Source organism: Cherax quadricarinatus, chromosome 9 (assembly GCF_038502225.1).
Source record: "Cherax quadricarinatus isolate ZL_2023a chromosome 9, ASM3850222v1, whole genome shotgun sequence".
NCBI classification, from domain to species: Eukaryota; Metazoa; Arthropoda; class Malacostraca; order Decapoda; family Parastacidae; genus Cherax; species Cherax quadricarinatus.
In genome coordinates, this window is record NC_091300.1 from 46858454 (window position 1) to 46881741 (window position 23288).

Below are 23288 nucleotides of genomic sequence, written 5' to 3' on the forward strand. Positions count from 1 at the left end.
AGAAGCTGGAGGATCAGGCGCATGTAACAGGGAGGGCACTGCAATGGATCAGGGAATACCTGACAGGGAGGCAGCAACGAGTCATGGTACGTGAAGAGGTATCACAGTGGGCGCCTGTGACGAGCGGAGTCCCACAGGGGTCAGTTCTAGGACCAGTGCTATTTTTGATATATGTGAACGACATGATGGAAGGAATAGACTCTGAAGTGTCCCTACTCGCAGATAATGTGAAGTTGATGAGAAGAATTAAATCGGATGAGGATGAGGCAGGACTGCAAAGAGACCTGGACAGGCTGGACATGTGGTCCAGTAACTGGCTTCTCGAATTCAATCCAGCCAAATGCCAAGTCATGAAGATTGGGGAGGGGCAAAGAAGACCGCAGACAGGGTATAGGCTAGGTGGACAAAGACTACAGACCTCACTCAGAGAGAAAGACCTTGGGGTGACCATAACACCGAGCACATCATCGGAGGCACACATCAACCAAATAACTGCTGCAGCATACGGGCGCCTGGCAAACCTGAGAATAGCGTTCCAACCCCTTAATAAGGAATCGTTCAAGACACTGTACACTGTGTACATTAGGCCCATACTGGAGTATGCAGCACCAGTCTGGAACCCACACCTGGTCAAGCACGTCAAGAAGTTAGAGAAAGTACAAAGGTTTGCAACAAGGCTAGTCTCAGAGCTCAGGGGAATGTCGTACGAGGAAAGGTTGAGGGAGATCGGACTGACGACACTGGAGGACAGAAGTGTCAGGGGAGACATGATAACGACATACAAGATACTGCGGGGAATAGACAAGGTGGACAGAGATAGGATGTTCCAGAGAGGGGACACAGGGACAAGGGGTCACAACTGGAAGCTGAAGACTCAGTACGAGGAAAGGTTGAGGGAGATCGGACTGACGACACTGGAGGACAGAAGTGTCAGGGGAGACATGATAACGACATACAAGATACTGCGGGGAATAGACAAGGTGGACAGAGATAGGATGTTCCAGAGAGGGGACACAGGGACAAGGGGTCACAACTGGAAGCTGAAGACTCAGACGAGTCACGGGGACGTTAGGAAGTATTTCTTCAGTCATAGAGTTGTCAGGAAGTGGAATAGCCTAGCAAGAGAAGTAGTGGAGGCAGGAACCATACATAGTTCTAAGAAGAGGTATGATACAGCTCAGGAAGCAGAGAGAGAGAGGACCTAGTAGCGATCAGTGAAGAGGCGGGGCCAGGAGCTGAGTCTCGACCCCTGCAACCAAAATTAGGTGAGTACACACACACGCACACACATACACACACACACACACACACGCACACACACATACACACACACACACACGCACACACACACAAACATACACACACAGAGGTATGATAAAGCTCACGGCTCAGGGAGAGTGACCTAGTAGCGATCAGTGAAGAGGCGGGGCCAGGAGCTCGGACTCGACCCCCGCAACCTCAACTAGGTGAGTACAACTAGGTGAGTACACACACACACACACACACACACAAACGCTGATGGAATAACAAATAAGTGGGAGGAGTGGCATGAAAGATTCAAAGAAGCATCACCAGACATCATAGCTCTCACAGAAACCAAGCTTACAGGTATGATAACAGATGCCATCTTTCCAACGGGATACCAAATCCTGAGGAAAGACAGAGGGAACAGGCGGGGTGGAGGAGTGGCGTTGCTGATCAAAAATCGCTGGAATTTTGATGAGCTGGAGAGAGGAGACAGCGGAGAAGAAAGTGATTACATAGCGGGAACACTTCACTCTGGAGGTCCCAAGGTGGTAATAGCAGTGATGTATAACCCACCACAGAACAGCAGGAGGCCAAGGCAAGAGTACGACGAGAGCAATAGAGCGATGGTTGACACACTGGCTAGAGTGGCCAGAAGTGCTCATGCATGCAGGGCAAAGCTCCTGATCATGGGTGACTTTAACCACAAGGAGATCGATTGGGAGAACTTGGACCCACATGGAGGCCAAGATACATGGAGGGCTAAGATGATGGAGGTGGTACTGGAAAACTTCATGTGCCAACACGTAAGGGACACTACAAGAGAGAGAGGAGAGGATGAACCAGCAAGGCTGGACTTAGTATTCACCTTGAGTAGTGCAGATATCGAGGACATCACATATGAAAGACCCCTTGGGGCCAGTGACCATGTGGTTTTAAGCTTCGAATACACAGTAGAACTACAAGTGGAGGGAGAAGCAGGAAGGCCAGGACGAATGAAGCCAAACTACAAGAAAGGGGACTACACAGGAATGAGGAACTACCTGAACGGGGTTCAGTGGGACAGAGAACTGGCAGGGAAGCCAGTTAATGAAATAATGGAATATGTAGCAACAAAATGCAAGGAGGCTGAGGAGAGGTTTGTACTCAAGGGTAACAGGAATAATGAAAAAGCCAGGATGAGCCAATGGTTTACCCAAAGGTGCAGGGAGGCAAAAACCAAGTGTGCTAGGGAATGGAAGAAATATAGAAGGCAAAGGACCCAGGAGAATAAGGAGAACAGTCGTAGAGCCAGAAACGAATATGCACAGATAAGAAGGGAGGCCCAAAGACAATATGAAAATGACATAGCAGCGAAAGCCAAATCTGACCCGAAACTGTTGTACAGCCACATCAGGAGGAAAACAACAGTCAAGGACCAGGTAATCAGGCTAAGGAAGGAAGGAGGAGAGACAACAAGAAATGACCGTGAAGTATGTGAAGAACTCAACAAGAGATTCAAAGAAGTGTTCACAGAGGAGACAGAAGGGACTCCAGAAAGACGGAGAGGTGGGGCACACCACCAAGTGCTGGACACAGGGCACACAACCGAGGAAGAAGTGAAGAGGCTTCTGAGTGAGCTAGATACCTCAAAGGCAATGGGGCCAGATAACATCTCCCCATGGGTATTGAGAGAGGGAGCAGAGGCGCTATGTGTACCCCTAACAACAATATTCAATACATCTATCGAAACAGGGAGATTGCCTGAGGCATGGAAGACAGCAAATGTAGTCCCAATCTTTAAAAAAGGAGACAGACATGAAGCATTAAACTACAGACCAGTGTCACTGACATGTATAGTATGCAAAATCATGGAGAAGATTATCAGGAGAAGAGTGGTGGAACACCTAGAAAGGAACGATCTCATCAACAGCAGCCAACATGGTTTCAGGGACGGGAAATCCTGTGTCACAAACCTACTGGAGTTCTATGACATGGTGACAGCAGTAAGACAAGAGAGAGAGGGGTGGGTGGATTGCATTTTCTTGGACTGCAAGAAGGCGTTTGACACAGTTCCACACAAGAGATTGGTGCAAAAACTGGAGGACCAAGCAGGGATAACAGGGAAGGCACTACAATGGATCAGGGAATACTTGTCAGGAAGACAGCAGCGAGTCATGGTACGTGGCGAAGTGTCAGAGTGGGCACATGTGACCAGCGGGGTCCCGCAGGGGTCAGTCCTAGGACCAGTGCTGTTTCTGGTATTTGTGAACGACATGACGGAAGGAATACTCTGAGGTGTCCCTGTTTGCAGATGACGTGAAGTTGATGAGAAGAATTCACTCGATCGAAGACCAGGCAGAACTACAAAGGGATCTGGACAGGCTGCAGACCTGGTCCAGCAATTGGCTCCTGGAGTTCAATCCCACCAAGTGCAAAGTCATGAAGATTGGGGAAGGGCAAAGAAGGCCGCAGACGGAGTACAGTCTAGGGGGTCAGAGACTACAAACCTCACTCAAAGAAAAAGATCTTGGGGTGAGTATAACACCAGGCACATCTCCTGAAGCGCACATCAACCAAATAACTGCTGCAGCATATGGGCGCCTAGCAAACCTCAGAACAGCATTCCGACATCTTAATAAGGAATCATTCAGGACCCTGTACACCGTGTACGTTAGGCCCATATTGGAGTATGCGGCACTAGTTTGGAACCCACACCTAGCCAAGCACGTGAAGAAACTAGAGAAAGTGCAAAGGTTTGCAACAAGACTAGTCCCAGAGCTAAGAGGTATGTCCTACGAGGAGAGGTTAAGGGAAATCAACCTGACGACACTGGAGGACAGGAGAGATAGGGGGGACATGATAACGACATACAAAATACTGAGAGGAATTGACAAGGTGGACAAAGACAGGATGTTCCAGAGATTGGACACAGTAACAAGGGGACACAGTTGGAAGCTGAAGACACAGATGAATCACAGGGATGTTAGGAAGTATTTCTTCAGCCACAGAGTAATCAGTAAGTGGAATAGTTTGGGAAGCGATGTAGTGGAGGCAGGATCCATACATAGCTTTAAGCAGAGGTATGATAAAGCTCACGGCTTAGGGAGAGTGACCTAGTAGCGATCAGTGAAGAGGCGGGGCCAGGAGCTCGGACTCGACCCCCGCAACCTCAACTAGGTGAGTACAACTAGGTGAGTACACACAGCTCGGACTCGACCCCTTCAACCTCAACTAGGTGAGTACACACACACACACAGACAATACTCACCTCACTAGGTGAGTACTAGGTGAGTACACACACACACACACACATACACACAGAAGACCGCAGAGGAAGTATTGGCTAGGTGGCCAAAAACTGCAAACCTCGCTCAAGGAGAAAGATCTCGGGGTGAGTATAACACAGAGCATGTCTCCGGAAGCACACATCAACTGGATAACTGCTGCAGCATATGGGCGCCTGGCAAACCTGAAAATAGCGTTCCGATACCTAAGTAAGGAATCGTTCAAGACACTGTATACCGTGGTCGTAAGGCCCATACTGGAGTATGCAGCACCTGTTTGGAACCTGCACTTGATCAAGCACATCAAAAAATTAGAGAAAGTGCAACGGTTTGCGACAAGATTAGTTCCAGAGCTAAGGGCAATGTCCTAAGAAGAAAGGTTAAGGGAAATCGGCATGACGACACTGTAGGGCAGCAGGTCAGGGGAGACATGATAACGACATACAAAATACTGAGTGGAATAGACAAGGTGGACAGAAACAAGATATTCCAGAGAGAGGACACAGAAACAAGGGGTCACAATTGGAAGTTGAAGACAGATGAGTCAAAGGGATATTAGTAAGTATTTCTTCAGTCATAGAGTAGTCAGGAAGTGGAACAGCCTAGCAAGTGAGGTAGAGGAGGCAGGAACCATACATAGCTTTACGATGAGGTATGATAAAGCTCATGGAGCAGGGAGAGGACCTAGTAGCACTCGGTGATGAGGCGGGGCTAGGAGCTGAGTCTCGACCCGTACAAACACAATTAGGTGAGTACACACACACACACACACACACACACACACACACACACATATATATGTATATATATATATATATATATATATATATATATATATATATATATATATATATATATATATATATATATATATATATATATATATATATATATATATATGTATATATATATATATGTGTGTGTGTGTGTGTGTGTGTGTGTGTACTCACATATTTGTACTCACCTATTTGTGGTTGCAGGGGTCGAATCATAGCTCCTGGCCCCGCCTCTTCACTGGTTGCTACTGGGTCCTCTCTCTCCCTGCTCCATGAGCTTTATCAAACCTCGTCTTAAAACTATGTATGGTTCCCGCCTCCACTACGTCACTTTCCAGGCTGTTCCACTTCCTGACAACTCTATGACTGAAGAAATACTTCCTAACATCCCTTTGATTCACCTGAGTCTTCAACTTCCAACTCTGACCTCTTGTTTCTGTGTCCCATCTCTGGAACATCCCGTCTTTGTCCACCTTGTCTATTCCACGCAGTATTTTATATGTCGTTATCATGTCTCCCCTGACCCTCCTGTCCTCCAGAGTTGTCAGGCCGATTTCCCTCAACCTTTCTTCGTAGGACAATCCCCTTAGCTCTGGGACTAGTCTTGTTGCAAACCTTTGCACTTTCTCTAATTTTTTGACGTGCTTGACCAGGTGTGGATTCCAAACTGGTGCTGCATACTCCAGTATGGGCCTGACGTAAATGGTATACAGAGTGTTGAACGATTCCTTACTGAGGTTTCGGAACGCTATTCATAGGTTTGCCAGACGCCCGTATGCTGCAGCAGTTATCTATTTGATATGCACCAAAGGAGATATGCTCGGTGTTATACTCACCCCCAGATCTTTTTCCTTGAGTGAGGTTTGCAGTGTTTGGCGATCTAGACTATATTGTGTCTGTGGTCTTCTTTGCCCTTCCCCAATCATCATGTCTTTGCATTTGGCAGGGTTAAACTCAAGGAGCCAGTTGCTGGACCAGGCTTGTAGCCTGTCCAGGTCGCTTTGTAGTCCTGCCTGATCCTCGTCCGATTTGATTCTACTCATTAACTTCACATCATCTGCAATGTGTGTGTGTGTGTGTGTGTGTGTACTCACCTAGTTGTACTCACCTAGTTGAGGTTGCGGGGGTCGAGTCCGAGCTCCTGGCCCCGCCTCTTCACTGATCGCTACTAGGTCACTCTCCCTGAGCCGTGAGCTTTATCATACCTCTGCTTAAAGCTATGTATGGATCCTGCCTCCACTACATCGCTTCCCAAACTATTCCACTTACTGACTACTCTGTGGCTGAAGAAATACTTCCTAACATCCCTGTGATTCATCTGTGTCTTCAGCTTCCAACTGTGTCCCCTTGTTACTGTGTCCAATCTCTGGAACATCCTGTCTTTGTCCACCTTGTCAAATCCTCTCAGTATTTTGTATGTCGTTATCATGTCCCCCCTATCTCTCCTGTCCTCCAGTGTCGTCAGGTTGATTTCCCTTATCTCTCCTCGTAGGACATACCTCTTAGCTCTGGGACTAGTCTTGTTGCAAACCTTTGCACTTTCTCTAGTTTCTTCACGTGCTTGGCTAGGTGTGGGTTCCAAACTAGTGCCGCATACTCCAATACGGGCCTAACGTACACGGTGTACAGGGTCCTGAATGATTCCTTATTAAGATGTCGGAATGCTGTTCTGAGGTTTGCTAGGCGCCCATATGCTGCAGCAGTTATTTGGTTGATGTGCGCTTCAGGAGATGTGCCTGGTGTTATACTCACCCCAAGATCTTTTTCCTTGAGTGAGGTTTGTAGTCTCTGACCCCCTAGACTGTACTCCGTCTGCGGCCTTCTTTGCCCTTCCCCAATCTTCATGACTTTGCACTTGGTGGGATTGAACTCCAGGAGCCAATTGCTGGACCAGGTCTGCAGCCTGTCCAGATCCCTTTGTAGTTCTGCCTGGTCTTCGATCGAGTGAATTCTTCTCATCAACTTCACGTCATCTGCAAACAGGGACACCTCAGAGTCTATTCCTTCCGTCATGTCGTTCACAAATACCAGAAACAGCACTGCTCCTAGGACTGACCCCTGCGGGACCCCGCTGGTCACAGGTGCCCACTCTGACACCTCGCCACGTACCATGACTCGCTGCTGTCTTCCTGACAAGTATTCCCTGATCCATTGTAGTGCCTTCCCTGTTATCCCTGCTTGGTCCTCCAGTTTTTGCACCAATCTCTTGTGTGGAACTGTGTCAAACGCCTTCTTGCAGTCCAAGAAAATGTGTGTGTGTGTGTGTGTGTGTGTGTGTGTGTGTGTGTGTGTGTGTGTGTGTGTGTGTGTGTGTGTGTGTGTGTGTGTGTGTGTGTGTGTGTGTGTGTGTATGTGTGTGTGTGCTGTGTGTGTGAGTGTGTGTGTGTGTGTGTGTGTGTGTGTGTGTGTGTGTGTGTGTGTGTGTGTGTGTGTGTGTGTGTGTGTGTGTGTGTACTCACCTATTTGTACTCACCTATTTGTGGTTGCAGGGGTCGATTCACAGCACCTGGCCCCGCCTCTTCGCTGATTGCTACTAGGTCCTCTCTCTCCCTGTCCCATTAGCTCTATCATACCTCGCCTTAAAACTATGTATGGTTCCCGCCTCCACTACGTCACTTTCTAGGCTATTCCACGGCCTGACTACTCTATGACTGAAGAAATACTTCCTAACATCCCTTTGATTCATCTGAGTCTTCAACTTCCAATTGTAACCTCTTGTGTCTGTGTCCCTTCTCTGGAACATCCCGTCTTTGTCCACCTCGTCTATTCCGCGCAGTATTTTATATGTCATTATCATGTCTCCCCTGACCCTCTTGTCCTCCAGTGTCGTCAGACCGATTTCCCTCAACCTTTCTTCGTAGGACAATCCCCGTAGCTCTGGGACTAGTCTTGTTGCAAACCTTTGCACTTTCTCTAATTTCTTGACGTGCTTGACTAGGTGTGGATTCCAAACTGGTGCTGCATACTCCAGTATGGGCCTGACGTAAATGGTATACAGAGTCTTAAACGAATCCTTACTGAGGTATCGGAACGATATCCGTAGGTTTGCCAGGCGCCCGTATGCTGCAGCAGTTATCTGATTGATGTGCGCCTCAGGAGATATGCTCGGTGTTATACTCACCCCCAGATCTTTTTCCTTGAGTGAGGTTTGCAGTCTTTGGCCATCTAAACTATATTGTGTCTGCGGTCTTCTTTGCCCTTCCCCAATCTTCATGACTTTGCATTTGGTAGGGTTAAATTCAAGGAGCCAGTTGCTGGACCAGGCTTGTAGCCTGTCCAGGTCTCTTTGTAGTCCTGCCTGATCCTCATCCGATTTGATTCTTCTCATTAACTTCGCATCATCTGCAAACAAGGACACTTCTGAGTCTATCCCTTCCGTTATGTCGTTCACATATACCAAGAACAGCACAGGTCCTAGGACTGACCCCTGTGGAACCCTGCTTGTCACAGGCGCCCACTCTGACACCTCGTCGCGTACCATGACTCGTTGTTGCCTCCCTGTCAGGTATTCTCTGATCCATTGCAGTGCCTTTCCTGTTATGTGTGCCTGATCCTCTAGCTTTTGCAGTAACCTCTTGTGAGGAACTGTGTCGAAGGCCTTCTTTCAGTCCAAAAATATGCAGTCGATCCACCCCTCTCTCTCTTGTCTTACTTCTGTCACCTTGTCATAAAGCTCTAGTAGGTTTGTGACAAAGGATTTTCCTTCCCTGAAACCGTGCTGGTTGTCAATTATACACTTGTTTCTTTCCAGGTGACCCACCACTCTCCTCCTGATGATCTTCTCCATGACCTTGCATACTATACACGTTAGTGATACAGGTCAGTAGTTTAGTGCCTCATGTCTGTCTCCCTTTTTAAAAATTGGGACTACATTTGCCATTTTCCATACCTCAGGGAGTTGCCCAGTTTCAAATGATGTGTTGAAGATCTTTGTTAATGGCTCACACAATATCTCTGCTCCCTCTTTAAGGACCCATGGAGAGATGTTGTCTGGTCCCACCGCCTTTGAGGTGTCAAGTTCGCATAGCAGCTTCTTCACCTCCTCCTTGGTTATATGTACCTCATCCAGCACTTGCTGGTGTGCCCCCCTGTTCTGATTTCCTGGAGTCCTAAAGGTTTCCACTGTAAATACCTCTTTAAATCTTGTGTTGAGGTCCTGACATACTTCTTGGTCGTTTCTTGTGAATTCCCCATCACCCTTCCTCAGTCTGATTACCTGGTCCTTGACTGTTGCTTTCCTCCTGATGTGGCTGTACAACAGCTTTGGGTCAGTCTTTACTTTTGATGCTATGTCATTTTCATATTGTCTCTGAGCCTCCCTTCTTATCTGTGCATATTCGTTTCTTGCTCTTCGGCTGATTTCTTTATTTTCCTGAGTTCTCTGTCTTCTGTACCTTTTCCATTCTCTAGTACACCTAGTTTTTGCCTCCCTACACCTTTGGGTGAACCAAGAACTCGTTCTGTTCTTCCCATTATTTCTGTTTCCCTTGGGAACAAACCTCTCCTCTGCCTCCTTGCATTTTGTTGCTACATAGTCCATCATTTCTTGTACTGGTTTTCCTGTCAGTTCCCTCTCCCACTGAATGTCTTGAAGTAAGTTCCTCACGGCTGAGTAATTCCCCCTTTTGTAGTTTGGTTTTTCCCAGCCTATTCCTCCTACTCTCTCCACTTGGAGCTCAACTATGTAGTCGAAGCACAGAACCACATGATCACTAGCTTCCAGGGGCCTTTCATACATGATACCCTCGATGTCCGAGCTACTCATGGTGAATACAAGGTCCAGCCTTGCTGGTTCATCCTCTCCTCTCTCTCTGGTAGTGTCTCTAACATGTTGATGCATGAGGTTTTACGTGCGTGCGTGTGTGTGTGTGTGTGTGTGTGTGTGTGTGTGTGTGTGTGTGTGTGTGTGTGTGTGTGTGTGTGTGTGTGTGTGTGTGTATGTGTGTGTATGTGTGTGTATGTGTGTGTGTGTGCGTCTCTGTGTGTGTGTGTGTGTGTGTGTGTGTGTGTGTGTATGTATATATATATATATATATATATATATATATATATATATATATATATATATATATATATATATATATATATATATATATATATGTATATATATATACATACATATATATTTCTTTCAACACACCGGCCGTATCCCACCGAGGCAGGGTGGCCCAAAAAGAAAAACGAAAGTTTCTCTTTTTAAATTTAGTAATTTATACGGGAGAAGGGGTTACTAGCCCCTTGCTACCGGCATTTTAGTCGCTTCTTACAACACGCATGGCTTACGGAGGAAGAATTCTGTTCCACTTCCCCATGGAGATAAGAGGAAATAAACAAGAACAAGAACTAGAAAGAAAATAGAAGAAAACCCAGAGGGGTGTGTATATATATGCTTGTACATGTATGTGTAGTGTGACCTAAGTGTAAGTAGAAGTAGCAAGACATACCTGAAATCTTGCATGTTTATGAGACAGACAGAAGACACCAGCAATCCTACCATCATGTAAAACAATTACAGGCTTTCGTTTTACACTCATATATATATATATATATATATATATATATATATATATATATATATATATATATATATATATATATATATATATATATATATATATATATATATATATATATATATATATATATATATATATTCAAAGTTCATTCTCTATAAAGATTACAATGCTGAGTTTACAGATATTGGTTATTGTGTGGTTTACATGTACTACAGTATACTGTAGTATGTTGTTGTATACTACAGCATACTGTAGTACACTACAATATACCGTAGAATGTTATAGTATACTGCAGAATACTGTATTACACTACAGTATACTGTAGTATACTACAGTATACTGTAGTGTACTACAGTATACTGTAGTATACTACAGTATACTGTAGTATACTACAGTATACTGTAGTATACTGAAGTATACTGTAGTACACTATATTATACTGTAGTATGTTGTAGTGTACTGTAGTATACTGTAGTATACTACAGTATACTGTAGTATACTGTAGTATATTGTAGTATACTACAGTATACTTTAGTATACAGTAGCATACTATAGCATACTGTAGTATTCTGCATTATAGTATAGTATACTACACTATGCTGTAAAATACTACAGTATACTGTAGTGTACTCCAGTATGCTGCAGTATGACTTATGCTGTAGTATACTGCATTATACAGTAGTATGACTTATTTTATAGTATATTGTAATATGACTTATACTGTAGTATGACATACTGTACTATACTATAGTATGACTGTACTATACTGTAGTATGACTGTACTATACTGCAGTATGACATACTGTAGTACAACTGAAGTATGACTGTAGTATGACTTACACTGTAGTATACTGTAGTATGATTTATACTGAAGTATGCGGTAATATGACTTATACTGTAGTATACCGAAGTATGACTTATACTGTACTATACTGTAGTATGACATACTGAAGTATACAGTAATATGACTTATGCTGTAGTATACTGTAGCATGACTTATGCTGTTTGTGTGTTCTGGCACGCAAATACGGTGGAAGCCGAAGACTCGTTATTAAGACGGACTGTAGCTGAAATGGTCGGTACTTATGTAATGAGAGCGACGCTTAGGCCTCTGACGTCACTCATTTTGAGTGGAAGCGGACCTGGAGAAGACCAGGACCAGGTCCACCTGGAGAAGACCAGGTCCGGGTCTACCTGGAGAAAACCAGGCTAGGTCCACCTGGAGAAGACCAGCTCCCGGTCTTCCTGGAGAACCTACTTGTCAGTGGAAGGCTCACAATTAGCAATAGTTTAAACCAGGTAAGGGTAAGCGTAGACTAGGTCGGATTAATTAATGTTAAGCATAGATTAGTTAATGTTAAGCATAGATTAGTTAATGTTAAGCATAGATTAGTTAATGTTAAGCATATATTAGCTAATGTTAAGCATAGATTGGTTCAAGGCAAATATAGACTGGTTTAGTGAAAATATACATTAAGTCAGTGAAAGAATAGAATGAATCAAGTTGAGCCTAGACTAGATTAGGCCTATGACAGTCTACATTTGACAAGGCAAACACAGATTTGTTGAGTTGCAGCATCGAGTGGGTTAAATCCAGCATTAATTGGGTTAAAGCCAAGATAGATTTTTGTCATGATCAGCACTGACAGGGTGAGTTTCAGCATAGATTTGGTGATGGAGAGAAATGGTATAAAATACCGACAAGATCACCGACACAAACATCAGAAACATCACTACCGACAAAGGAGGGTGTGTCGGCATCTTGAACACTTATGATTGCAAATCCAAAATGTTTAATCTACTCAACGACCAGACATCTACGAGCCTATCGCAGCTTTACATATGGACACTTTATCTTGCCATATCCTAAACAGCTCGAAACAAGGAACCACCAGAATGTATAGCTTGCCCAAGATTCATTAACCAGGAATTCCAGTGAGAACCATCTGGAAAAGTTAGCGTCCCTCACAAAACATCAGGGGTTCTTGCCAAATACCCATTAAAACTCTTAAGCACTCTCATTCAAGCACATTTAAAACATTCTGGTAATCTCATCCTTATCAGAAACATAAACATCAGAAACAAGAACCTCTCCACCCTTGACGTGACATTCCTCTTCACTGAAGTACCCACAACAGAGGACATTGATCTACAACGAAATATTGATGACACCATCGACCTACCTTTTCCAGCCAGCGATTTTGTTGATCTCCTTGAACTCTGAGTTTGTTTTAACTGTTTCTTTTTTTTAACTCTTTCTTTCAAGAGGCTCTTGGTCTACCATTGGGCTCACCATTAAGTGTTGTTCTGGCGAACCCATACATGGAACATCTTGAAGCCGAGAGATATTCCTCTATCAGCCTTCCTCAGTCACCTGGCTCCGTTTTGTTGATCACATTCTCGTTATAACTCCCAGATGGTTCAACGCTTTTGCACTCTAACACAAGCTTAACCACTTCAAGTCTTCTATCCAGTTCTCACTCAAAGAGGAAGTTGATGGCCCTCTTCCTTGCCTCGATGTTTTATTCTGTCAATCTAATCATGAACTATGTTTCTAATTCTGCCTCAATCCTGCCAATCAACCCGATTTTCTCCACAATTAGTCGCACCACGACATAAAGATTAAACGCGACGTCATCACTGGCGTCTTCCTACGTGCTTTTCGTATCTGCAGTAGTGAATTCCTTAAAGAATGTTCTTTCCTACTCGCACCACGACTCTCCTCGTCAGTTCATCAGAGACTGCAGGCGCCGTGCATACATCTTCAGCTCGCCTAGATGACACTCAACCGAGAGAAGATACATGGTCTTCTTTAACAACTCAGTTGTTACACACATCTCCAGCATTCTCTAAAACACCAAATTCCAAGTATTCACCACTGCCTCTGCTACAGTCAAGTACATCACCAGTAAGGAACACCATCAAGATAAAGCCACAGCTGGTGTATACACAAACACTTGCAAAGATTGTGACCAAATATACATGGGAGAACCATCAAGGGACCTTCACTTTCGCATATCTAAATATAAATTTGCTAACAAAATGGACCACTTAACAACACCTGTTTCCCAGACAAACTCCCACAACAACTTATCATTTACAATGGTGTACGACTCAGTGTCAAAGAAGAATCTACTTCAACACTCATTATATTGGAATCATCACTAACCAGCATATCACTCAACTTCAACAGAACAACGGCTTCCACAATATACATAGCTGAACCTCTTGCCGCTGTCCCACACTGTAACTGGTCACGGTATGGAGGAACACTCCAACAGGCCTACTGGCCCTTACTAGGCAGGTTCTCGAATCCAGTCTCTCAGCCGTAAATTTGTCCAATGTGTCATCAAGCTACCCATAACTAGTTTCATCATACCTCACCTAACTCTTCAGGTCACTACGCTCACTATATATATGCAGTTATCAAGCATCGTGACAGGTAGATCAGTTTGCGAAATGTTGTCAGTAAAGGATCGATTCATAATGCATTTGTGTCTTCATTCTTACTGCATTTGTGTCTTCATCTACAGACTAGGTGAGTTTCAGCATATATTGAGCGAGAGTCAATAGACTGGGGATAAAGCGGACACGAACACTGCTTCTCCCAAATGATATCTCTGAACGTCAGGACACACTAGTATTGTGTCTGAACCATTAACGATCCCCAGCAAATGTCGTCGCATGTCCGCAGCATCAACATGAATATCCGACAATTACTACTATTGTGTAAATGGTTTAAAAAATTTTAAGTTAACAAATAAGACGTTTTTGCAACATTTGTTAATCTGGAAACGTTTCGCCGGCCGGTAGTTTCTTTTATCCAATACAGAGAAGAATAGTAGATGAGGAGTTGTAGATGGAGCTGTAGAAATATGTTGGAGTTTAAGACACATGTGCAACATCTGGGTATCTTTATTGTAGACGTTTCGCCATCCAGTGGCTTTATCAGTGGCTTTGCATTGATAAAGCCACTGGATGGCGAAACGTCTACAATAAAGATACCCAGATGTTGCACATGTGCCTTAATTTCATCTTGTCGGTAATATATACCATTCTTGCACATGTTGGAGTTTATTATGCGATCACGTCCTCTGCTAGTCGACTATGAGCTGAGAAGTGCTTCTCATGTCCGTAATGTTGAGGTGTACCTCACAATGATCATTGTTAAGACTACCAACGATACTTTAGACAAATGGACACATGTGTAATTTAATAAGAGTTTTATTGCGGCTACGTTGGGCTCACCGAAAACTTTGTATAGTGACTTGACGAAGATTCTGGCGGACAAAACGAAGCCGCTTTAAATTTCTTATTAGTTACACAAGTTGCCAATTAACTAACATACTGTCGGGAGTCTTGCCAATAATTAATTATCTTTTTAAGGCCATAGACTGCTTTTACTTCGACTATGTTAACTTTTAGTCTTTCTCATATCTCTGTTACTTTGACGATGAAAAAGCTTTTTTCTAAGTTCTCTGGGAGGTTTCCTTCCCTGTGTCTCTCGTCATATATGTTTTTCTCCAACTAAACAATCATTGTTTATTTACCTTGTCCAGTTCCCTGAGTACTCTGTATGTTATGACCCTGTCTCCTCTCTACATTTCTCGCGGCACCAGCAAGCTCCATGTTTCTCGAGACAATATTGGGAATCCCATTTGTTACCCTCTTCTACTGTGAAGGTTCGCTCTTACCATCATTCTCTGTCTTCTGCTCTCACGTATTCACTGAACCACTCTACCTTTGCTCCTTCCTCTTATTATGTATCCCCGAGAGGCAACCTTTAAGAGGCACGTAAGTTCCCGGGTCTTTTAACAACATGTTCTTTTTTCCACTATAATACTGATTTCTATTCAGTAACTAAAGATTGACTCTCGTCATCGCGTCTTCAAAACGTTAACGTTGATGTTTTTGGTAAGAAGTATGACGCCATGGGAGTTTAGTGTGTAGATGTATATTTGTAGATGTATATCTGACTCATTAGAGTCAGAGTAATAGCTGGAGAATGCCTTTTCAGGAAGGTTTCAAACTTTTAGTGTTGACGGGATCTGTTATAAGTAAGCAATGTGTATTTAATAATGCCATTTTCTATTCAGTAAATCGGTTTCCACGTCACAATTAGAAAAAGACTTTTGGTATATATATATTTTTTTAATTTTATTTGTGTTGTTCAAGGGCAATTTGCGTTTCATGGTGAAAAATTATCGAATTAGATTTTCCTAAAAGCCCATAAAATCACATTTTCTCTTAAGATTGCAGTGATTTTTACACAGAATATAATGGCCAAAAAAAGGGAAACTGAGAAATACTGAAAACACTAACTTTTTAATAGCGTTTGTAATTTTTACCAGTTTAGTTAATCCTGAAACACTGTCCCACTGGATGGCAGAACCAGCCCGTACTGTACACTGTCCCACTGGATGGCAGAACTAGCCTGTACTGTACACTGTCCCACTGGATGGCAGAACTAGCCTGTACTGTACAGGCCCACTGGATGGCAGAACTAGCCTGTACTGTACAGTCCCACTGGATGGCAGAACTAGCCTGTACTGTACAGTCCCACTGGATGGCAGAACTAGCCTGTACTGTACAGTCCCACTGGATGGCAGAACTAGCCTGTACTGTACAGTCCCACTGGATGGCAGAACTAGCCTGTACTGTACAGGCCCACTGGAGGGCAGAACTAGCCTGTACTGTACACTGTCCCACTGGATGGCAGAACTAGCCTGTACTGTACAGGCCCACTGGATGGCAGAACTAGCCTGTACTGTACAGTCGCACTGGATGGCAGAACCAGCCCGTACTGTACACTGTCCCACTGGATGGCAGAACTAGCCTGTACTGTACAGTCCCACTGGATGGCAGAACTAGCCTGTACTGTACAGGCCCACTGGAGGGCAGAACTAGCCTGTACTGTACAGTCCCACTGGATGGCAGAACCAGCCCGTACTATACACTGTCCCACTGGATGGCAGAACTAGCCTGTACTGTACAGTCCCACTGGATGGCAGAACTAGCCTGTACTGTACAGGCCCACTGGATGGCAGAACTAGCCTGTACTGTACAGTCCCACTGGATGGCAGAACTAGCCTGTACTGTACAGTCCCACTGGATGGGAGAACCAGCCCGTACTGTACACTGTCCCACTGGATGGCAGAACTAGCCTGTACTGTACAGGCCCACTGGATGGCAGAACTAGCCTGTACTGTACAGTCCCACTGGATGGCAGAACTAGCCTGTACTCTACAGTCCCACTGGATGGCAGAACTAGCCTGTACTGTACAGGACCACTGGATGGCAGAACTAGCCTGTACTGTACAGTCCCACTGGATGGCAGAACTATCCTGTACTGTACAGTCCCACTGGATGGCATAACTAGCCTGTACTGTACAGTCCAACTGGATGGCAGAATTAGCATGTACTGTACAGGCCCACATGATGGCAGAACTAGCCTGTACTGTACAGTCCCACTGGATGGCAGAACTAGCCTGTACTGTACAGTCCCACTGGATGGCAGAACTAGCCTGTACTGTACAGTCCCACTGGATGGCAGAACTAGCCTGTACTGTACAGGACCACTGGATGGCAGAACTAGCCTGCACTGTACAGTCCCACTGGATGGCAGAACTAGCCTGTACTGTACAGTCCCACTGGATGGCATAACTAGCCTGTACTGTACAGTCCAACTGGATGGCAGAATTAGCCTGTACTGTACAGGCCCACAGGATGGCAGAACTAGCCTGTACTGTACAGTCCCACTGGATGGCAGAACTAGCCTGTACTGTACAGTCCCACTGGATGGCAGAACTAGCCTGTACTGTACAGTCCCACTGGATGGCAGAACTAGCCTGTACTGTACAGGCCCACTGGATGGCAGAACTAGCCTGTATTGTACAGTCCCACTGGATGGCAGAACTAGCCTGTACTGTACAGTCCCACTGGATGGCAGAACTAGCCTGTACTGTACAGTCCCACTGGATGGCAGAACTAGCCTGTACTGTACAGGCCCACTGGATGGCAGAACTAGCCTGTACTGTACAGTCCCAGTGGATGGCAGAACTAGCCTGTACTGTACAGTCCCACTGGATGGCAGAACTAGCCTGTACTGTACAGTCCCACTGGATGGCAGAACTAGCCTGTACTGTACAGTCCCACTGGATGGCAGAACTAGCCTGTACTGTACAGTCCCACTGGATGGCAGAACTAGCCTGTACTGTACAGGACCACTGGATGGCAGAACTAGCCTGCACTGTACAGTCCCACTGGATGGCAGAACTAGCCTGTACTGTACAGTCCCACTGGATGGCATAACTAGCCTGTACTGTACAGTCCAACTGGATGGCAGAATTAGCCTGTACTGTACAGGCCCACAGGATGGCAGAACTAGCCTGTACTGTACAGTCCCACTGGATGGCAGAACTAGCCTGTACTGTACAGTCCCACTGGATGGCAGAACTAGCCTGTACTGTACAGTCCCACTGGATGGCAGAACTAGCCTGTACTGTACAGGCCCACTGGATGGCAGAACTAGCCTGTATTGTACAGTCCCACTGGATGGCAGAACTAGCCTGTACTGTACAGTCCCACTGGATGGCAGAACTAGCCTGTACTGTACAGTCCCACTGGATGGCAGAACTAGCCTGTACTGTACAGGCCCACTGGATGGCAGAACTAGCCTGTACTGTACAGTCCCAGTGGATGGCAGAACTAGCCTGTACTGTACAGTCCCACTGGATGGCAGAACTAGCCTGTACTGTACAGTCCCACTGGATGGCAGAACTAGCCTGTACTGTACAGTCCCACTGGATGGCAGAACTAGCCTGTACTGTACACTGTCCCACTGGATGGCAGAACTAGCCTGTACTGTACAGGCCCACTGGATGGCAGAACTAGCCTGTACTGTACAGTCGCACTGGATGGCAGAACCAGCCCGTACTGTACACTGTCCCACTGGATGGCAGAACTAGCCTGTACTGTACAGTCCCACTGGATGGCAGAACTAGCCTGTACTGTACAGGCCCACTGGATGGCAGAACTAGCCTGTACTGTACAGTCCCACTGGATGGCAGAACTAGCCTGTACTGTACAGTCCCACTGGATGGCAGAACTAGCCTGTACTGTACACTGTCCCACTGGATGACAGAACTAGCCTGTACTGTACACTGTCCCACTGGATGGCAGAACCAGCCTGTACTGTACACTGTCCAACTGGACGGCAGAACTAGCCCGTACTGTACACTGTCCCACTGGATGGCAGAACTAGCCTGTACTGTACAGTCCCACTGGATGGCAGAACTAGCCTGTACTGTACAGTCCCACTGATGGCAGAACTAGCCTGTACTGTACAGTCCCACTGGATGGCAGAACTAGCCTGTACTGTACAGGACCACTGGATGGCAGAACTAGCCTGTACTGTACAGTCCCACTGGATGGCAGAACTAGCCTGTACTGTACAGTCCCACTGGATGGCAGAACTAGCCTGTACTGTACAGTCCCACTGGATGGCAGAACTAGCCTGTACTGTACAGTCCCACTGGATGGCAGAACTAGCCTGTACTGTACACTGTCCCACTGGATGGCAGAACTAGCCTGTACTGTACAGGCCCACTGGATGGCAGAACTAGCCTGTACTGTACAGTCGCACTGGATGGCAGAACCAGCCCGTACTGTACACTGTCCCACTGGATGGCAGAACTAGCCTGTACTGTACACTGTCCCACTGGATGACAGAACTAGCCTGTACTGTACACTGTCCCACTGGATGGCAGAACCAGCCTGTACTGTACACTGTCCAACTGGACGGCAGAACTAGCCCGTACTGTACACTGTCCCACTGGATGGCAGAACTAGCCTGTACTGTACAGTCCCACTGATGGCAGAACTAGCCTGAACTGTACAGTCCCACTGGATGGCAGAACTAGCCTGTACTGTACAGGCCCACTGGATGGCAGAACTAGCCTGTATTGTACAGGCCCACTGGATGGCAGAACTAGCCTGTACTGTACAGTCCCACTGGATGGCAGAACTAGCCTGTACTGTACAGTCCCACTGGATGGCAGAACTAGCCTGTACTGTACAGTCCCACTGGATGGCAGAACTAGCCTGTACTGTACACTGTCCCACTGGATGGCAGAACTAGCCTGTACTGTACAGTCCCACTGGATGGCAGAACTAGCCTGTACTGTACAGGACCACTGGATGGCAGAACTAGCCTGCACTGTACAGTCCCACTGGATGGCAGAACTAGCCTGTACTGTACAGTCCCACTGGATGGCATAACTAGCCTGTACTGTACAGTCCACTGGATGGCAGAATTAGCCTGTACTGTACAGGCCCACAGGATGGCAGAACTAGCCTGTACTGTACACTGTCCCACTGGATGGCAGAACTAGCCTGTACTGTACAGTCCCACTGGATGGCAGAACTAGCCTGTACTGTACAGTCCCACTGGATGGCAGAAACTAGCCTGTACTGGATGGCAGAACTAGCCTGTACTGGTCCCACTGGATGGCAGAACTAGCCTGTACTGTACAGTCCCACTGGATGGCAGAACTAGCCTGTACTGTGTACTGTACAGTCCCACTGGATGGCAGAACTAGCCTGTACTGTACAGTCCCACTGGATGGCAGAACTAGCCTGTACTGTACACTGTCCCACTGGATGGCAGAACTAGCCTGTACTGTACACTGTCCCACTGGATGGCAGAACTAGCCTGTACTGTACACTGTCCCACTGGATGGCAGAACTAGCCTGTACTGTACACTGTCCCACTGGATGGCAGAACTAGCCTGTACTGTACACTGTCCCACTGGATGGCAGAACTAGCCTGTACTGTACACTGTCCCACTGGATGGCAGAACTAGCCTGTACTGTACACTGTCCCACTGGATGGCAGAACTAGCCTGTACTGTACACTGTCCCACTGGATGGCAGAACTAGCCTGTACTGTACACTGTCCCACTGGATGGCAGAACTAGCCTGTACTGTACACTGTCCCACTGGATGGCAGAACTAGCCTGTACTGTACACTGTCCCACTGGATGGCAGAACTAGCCTGTACTGTACACTGTCCCACTGGATGGCAGAACTAGCCTGTACTGTACACTGTCCCACTGGATGGCAGAACTAGCCTGTACTGTACACTGTCCCACTGGATGGCAGAACTAGCCTGTACTGTACACTGTCCCACTGGATGGCAGAACTAGCCTGTACTGTACACTGTCCCACTGGATGGCAGAACTAGCCTGTACTGTACACTTTCCCACTGATGGCAGAACTAGCCTGTACTGTACAGTCCCACTGGCAGAACTAGCCTGTACTGTACAGGACCACTGGATGGCAGAACTAGCCTGTACTGTACACTGTCCCACTGGATGGCAGAACTAGCCTGTACTGTACACTGTCCCACTGGATGGCAGAACTAGCCTGTACTGTACACTGTCCCACTGGATGGCAGAACTAGCCTGTACTGTACACTGTCCCACTGGATGGCAGAACTAGCCTGTACTGTACACTGTCCCACTGGATGGCAGAACTAGCCTGTACTGTACAGGCCCACTGGATGGCAGAACTAGCCTGTACTGTACCCACTGGATGGCAGAACTAGCCTGTACTGTACACTGTCCCACTGGATGGCAGAACTAGCCTGTACTGTACACTGTCCCACTGGATGGCAGAACTAGCCTGTACTGTACACTGTCCCACTGGATGGCAGAACCAGCCTGTACTGTACACTGTCCCACTGGATGGCAGAACTAGCCTGTACTGTACACTGTCCCACTGGATGGCAGAACTAGCCTGTACTGTACAGTCCCACTGATGGCAGAACTAGCCTGAACTGTACAGTCCCACTGGATGGCAGAACTAGCCTGTACTGTAGAGTCCCACTGGATGGCAGAACTAGCCTGTACTGTACACTGTCCCACTGGATGACAGAACTAGCCTGTACTGTACACTGTCCCACTGGATGGCAGAACTAGCCTGTACTGTACACTGTCCCACTGGATGGCAGAACTAGCCTGTACTGTACACTGTCCCACTGGATGGCAGAACTAGCCTGTACTGTACACTGTCCCACTGGATGGCAGAACTAGCCTGTACTGTACAGGCCCACTGGATGGCAGAACTAGCCTGTACTGTACAGTCCCACTGGATGGCAGAACTAGCCTGTACTGTACAGTCCCACTGGATGGCAGAACTAGCCTGTACTGTACACTGTCCCACTGGATGACAGAACTAGCCTGTACTGTACACTGTCCCACTGGATGGCAGAACCAGCCTGTACTGTACACTGTCCAACTGGACGGCAGAACTAGCCCGTACTGTACACTGTCCCACTGGATGGCAGAACTAGCCTGTACTGTACAGTCCCGCTGGATGGCAGAACTAGCCTGTACTGTACAGTCCCACTGATGGCAGAACTAGCCTGAACTGTACAGTCCCACTGGATGGCAGAACTAGCCTGTACTGTACAGTCCCACTGGATGGCAGAACTAGCCTGTACTGTACACTGTCCCACTGGATGACAGAACTAGCCTGTACTGTACACTGTCCCACTGGATGGCAGAACTAGCCTGTACTGTACACAGTCCCACTGGATGGCAGAACTAGCCTGTACTGTACACTGTCCCACTGGATGGCAGAACTAGCCTGTACTGTACACTGTCCCACTGGATGGCAGAACTAGCCTGTACTGTACACTGTCCCACTGGATGGCAGAACTAGCCTGTACTGTACACTGTCCCACTGGATGGCAGAACTAGCCTGTACTGTACACTGTCCCACTGGATGGCAGAACTAGCCTGTACTGTACACTGTCCCACTGGATGGCAGAACTAGCCTGTACTGTACACTGTCCCACTGGATGGCAGAACTAGCCTGTACTGTACACTGTCCCACTGGATGGCAGAACTAGCCTGTACTGTACACTGTCCCACTGGATGGCAGAACTAGCCTGTACTGTACACTGTCCCACTGGATGGCAGAACTAGCCTGTACTGTACACTGTCCCACTGGATGGCAGAACTAGCCTGTACTGTACACTGTCCCACTGGATGGCAGAACTAGCCTGTACTGTACACTGTCCCACTGGATGGCAGAACTAGCCTGTACTGTACACTGTCCCACTGGATGGCAGAACTAGCCTGTACTGTACACTGTCCCACTGGATGGCAGAACTAGCCTGTACTGTACACTGTCCCACTGGATGGCAGAACTAGCCTGTACTGTACACTGTCCCACTGGATGGCAGAACTAGCCTGTACTGTACACTGTCCCACTGGATGGCAGAACTAGCCTGTACTGTACACTGTCCCACTGGATGGCAGAACTAGCCTGTACTGTACACTGTCCCACTGGATGGCAGAACTAGCCTGTACTGTACACTGTCCCACTGGATGGCAGAACTAGCCTGTACTGTACACTGTCCCACTGGATGGCAGAACTAGCCTGTACTGTACACTGTCCCACTGGATGGCAGAACTAGC